At 39.3% G+C, this 4353-nt stretch overlaps 1 pseudogene; it reads left to right on the forward strand.

Moving 5' to 3' along the window:
* The first annotated feature begins 565 nt into the window (after positions 1-565).
* On the forward strand, positions 566-1313 carry LOC126513457 (casein kinase II subunit beta-like; annotated as a pseudogene).
* The last annotated feature ends 3040 nt before the right edge of the window (positions 1314-4353 follow it).

Below are 4353 nucleotides of genomic sequence, written 5' to 3' on the forward strand. Positions count from 1 at the left end.
GGTGTCATGCAATGCTTTATTTTTATACTTCACTTCACTGATTTGCATCAGAGTTTCCTACCTAGGCTCCAGACACCATGATTGCATTCATAAACACGCATATAATATGCATGTGAAATCACATTTCCTTCTTGGACGCATTAGCAAAATTCCATCTGTCTGTGACTCTTTAAACTGTTAGGTTTTCCACAGTGAACACAGAATTGGGTTACAGTTACCTACTTACTATAACTGTTCATCAAAATAATATTTCAAGTTGTATATAATATTATTCCAATCTATCCTCTTTCTGAGGAATTTAAACTAAACCCACCCAGACAGTTCCACAATAAACTTAAAAGCATGTTAGAGACGATGAAAGTTGAACGAAATTTTTAGAGAATGTTTTTCAGCCTTGCCTCCTTATTATTTTTCAAAGAATAAATTAATACTTTTAAAAGGATGAAGAAAATACAAGTTTAAAAAATTGGAGGTGCAGCTGCGGCGGTCGGGTCGGCTTCGCTTCCTGGACCGCAGCAGTCACAGTCATTCCTTCGAAGCACAACTCCCCCACCCTGTCGCCGACGTGAAGATGAGTAGCTCTGAGGAGGTGTCCTGAATTTTCTGGGTCTGTGGGCTCCGTGGCAATGAATTCTTCTATGAGGTGGATGAAGACTACATCCAGGACAAGTTTAATCTCACTGGGCTCAATGAGCAGGTGCCTCACTATCGACAAGCTCTAGACATGATCCTGGACCTAGAGCCTGATGAAGAGCTAGAAGACAACCCCAACCACAGTAACCTAATTGAATAGGCAGCGGAGATGCTTTATGGGTTGATCCACACCCGCTACATCCTCACCAACCGAGGCATCACCCAAATGTTGGAAAAGTACCAGCAGGGAGACTTTGGCTACTGTCTTTGTCTGTCTTTGTGTGTACTGTGAGAACCAGCCGATGCTTCCTATTGGCCTTTCGGACATCCCAGGCGAGGCCATGGAGAAGCTCTACTGCCCCATGTGCATGGATGTGTACACACCCAAATCGTGACGGCACCATCACACCAACGGCGCCTACTTCAGCACCGGTTTCCCTCACACGTTTTTCATGGTGCATCCAGAGTACCGGCCCAAACGTCCCGCCAACCAGTTTGTACCCAGGCTCTACGGTTTCAAGATTCATCCAATGGCTTACCAACTGCAGCGCCAAGCCGCCAGCAACTTCAAGAGCCCAGTCAAGACGATTGCTGATAGCCCCACGCACCTTTCCTTCTGTCTTTGGCACCGCCGTTCCCTTGCTGCCACCCTTTCAAGAAGTCTATGGTTTTTAGTTTAAATTAAAGGGATTGTTATCGTGGTGGAAACATGAAATAAACTGGAAGAAAAGGCAAAAAAAAAATTGTTCAAGAGAGCAAGTATGAGTGAAAATGTGCCCTCCTGGGCAAACCCCTGACTGTAGAGCATCCTCACTGTGGGACTGGGGAAGTTAGAGCTGATGTTCTCTGTGCCTCGGTTTCCACATCTGTAAAACAGTATAAGACCTACTCCCTAGTCATTGCAAGCATCCAAAGAACTAATACACTCATTCCCAAGGATGCTATGCCTGTAATTTGGATAAGGCTGAAATTGCCTTAATAACTTCAGAGGAAGTATGATCAAATAGTCCAGACCTCTTCTTCCCTTTTTCCTAGGGGAAACTGCTTACAGACCCATGCCCCAACCTATCTCCTTTATTTGGTCATTCTTCATTTGTAAAAGCTTATATTCAAGCAGGATGTCATAAGTCTACCAAGAGAAATTTCTCTAATTTCAAGGTCCAGCATTTGTAGTTTGTGGTTGTCACTTTGACTACGTCTTTAGCTTCATTCATCCTTAACTTGATATTTGGTTCTCTGTCTGACCAATATTGTTTTGTCTGCCATTTGATTTAGAACTAAGCCAGGGGTAAGTTATGGAATTAGTGTAAGTGCCCAAGTCACACACACATACACAAACACACACACACACACACACACACACACACACTGGAATATTACTCAACTTTAAAAAAGAAAATACTCTATCATTTGTTACAATGTATAGGAATCAAGAGGGCATTATTTTAAGTTGAAATAAGCCTGAGAAAGAAAAACAAACTTCAGACTCTAATCAAACTATATATTCTAAAGCAATAAGACTCTTAAAAGCAAAGAGTAAAATGGTGTTTAACAGAGGTCTGGGATACGGTGAATGGAGAGATATTGCTCAAAGAGTATAAAATGAGAAGTTAACATAGGCATTTGAGATAATTGACATGTTAATTTACATAAGTCCATCATTATGTGCTATATGCATATGTCATAGCATCAGTTTGTCACCCGTAAGTATATGATTGTAATTTGTTGATACGGAACATCATTAGTGGAGCTTTTCCAAGACCAACATACAGTATACAGATCACATATTATCTGACACAGGGTAACTACCCAGTAAACATTCCCTGCTAACATTATTATTTTGCCTTGCTCTGGGGATCTTATGTTCCCATACTTAATATAATCTCTGCCTTATAAAAATAAGGAATAAGTGAAAATTGTATAAACAAATAAAACACTTTATTCATTAAAACTTCCAGATAATATGGGCCCAGAACAAAGAGTATAATATCAAGATAATGATATTCACAAACATTAAATCGTGATATATACTATATACTCTGTTTCATGCTTCAGGTTGCCATTTCTACATTGACTGTGCCTATGTCAATGAGGCAGCTAAGTGAGTAACTTTTCAGAAAGTAGAATTTGAAACAGACTGAAGCTTCATTATGTACTGACACAAGAAAGATCTTTTTTGTTTTGTTTTCATTTTTTTGAGACAAGATCTCTCTGTGTATCAGCTCTGGCTGTCCTGGAATTTACTTCATAGACCTCAGACTCACAGAGATCCACCTGTCTCTGCCTCCAGAGTGCTGAGATTAAAGATAAGGGTCTTGGGAGTTTTGAACAGATTACATGATAGTAATTTAGTGAGTCAAAATGATTGGACCAAGCTATACCAGACAACTAGAGATTGTCTGTAGGTGTTTCACAAAGAGGTCAGCACTTTCTAGGCTGAGTGAAAGGAATTTACCATCATCACCTTTGTGAGAGAGTACCAATCCCAAGAGGGCTAGGATAGAACAAAAGGGCTGGAGAGCAGAAGCATACGCCATTAGCTCTCCTGGTTCTCAAGTCTTTGACCTCAGACTACATTGACACCACTGGCTTCAGAACTTCTTGACTCCCACAGCTGCATGAGTCAAATCATCATAATTGCTCACTGAATATCTTCATGCATATTATTAGCTCTATTTCTCTAGAAAGCCCAGTAGAAAGAAGTCAGACAGTATCATTGTTGGAAGAGCCAGCCTATGATGGCATCATATTTTCTTAACAATATGGTTCTTTCTCACATGATATATTGCCAATTTAAGTAGTATTAAACAATAAATATTACTTTAGCCCTGTAAGCATTGAGACTCTTGTAATCAGAAGGTTATGATTATGAAATCAGTAGGATATTGACAATTATAATTTAACCATGCTAAATCAAAAACACTAAATAAAATTTAGCATGAATGTTAGTTAATTATTCCCACTTAGTCAACTCAAATGACTTTTAGGAAAAGTATCTTCACTAAATATTGTGGCAACTTCCATGAAATACCTACTTTTTATAAATACATTATTGAAATATTTTCAAACATGCTCATTGTCTAAGACTTATCTTGAATATAACTATCAATAGTTTAAAAATATGCTTATAACTTGTCTGGGAGTGGTCCCTCCTACCTATAGACTAGAACTGAGAGATGCAGATAGTGGATCAGGAATTCAAGGACATCCTTGGCCACATAGTGAGTCTGAGCTCACCCTGGGCTACAAGAGACTCTCTCTCAAACACATTATGTGAAAATTGTTGCTTACTGAATTTACAAAGAATAAATTATTTAAAAACAGCTCATACATATACTACAAAAAGTCAAGAAGATTGGCATCTATCTCAAGTTCAACATTTGCAAAACTAACCTTGACCTTTTCATCAGATGTTTTTCATCTCAGTCTTTGACTTTGCTGACAACACTTCCTTCCTTTCTCCTTCCTGGGTTCTGAAGACAAGATGACAGTATGAGTTGAATCCTCTCTTTCTCTCACAAGCTGCATCTAAACTGCCAAGAACTCCTGTTGGTTCTTCTGTCAAAATAAGCCCAAAACAGGTACTTCTCACTGCTCCTCAGCAGACACTTTTGTTCCTGCAATCTCGTCCACCGTCACCCATTCTCATTTAGATTCCTGCCTTTTAGTTGAAACCTCCTGGTTCCTTCCACCTTACCAAATGTTTGTACTCAGCGTATG

The sequence above is a fragment of the Alexandromys fortis genome, unplaced genomic scaffold, assembly GCF_014885135.2.
Source record: "Alexandromys fortis isolate MF-2015 unplaced genomic scaffold, M_Fortis_MF-2015_v1.1 scaffold_137, whole genome shotgun sequence".
Taxonomy (NCBI): domain Eukaryota; kingdom Metazoa; phylum Chordata; class Mammalia; order Rodentia; family Cricetidae; genus Alexandromys; species Alexandromys fortis.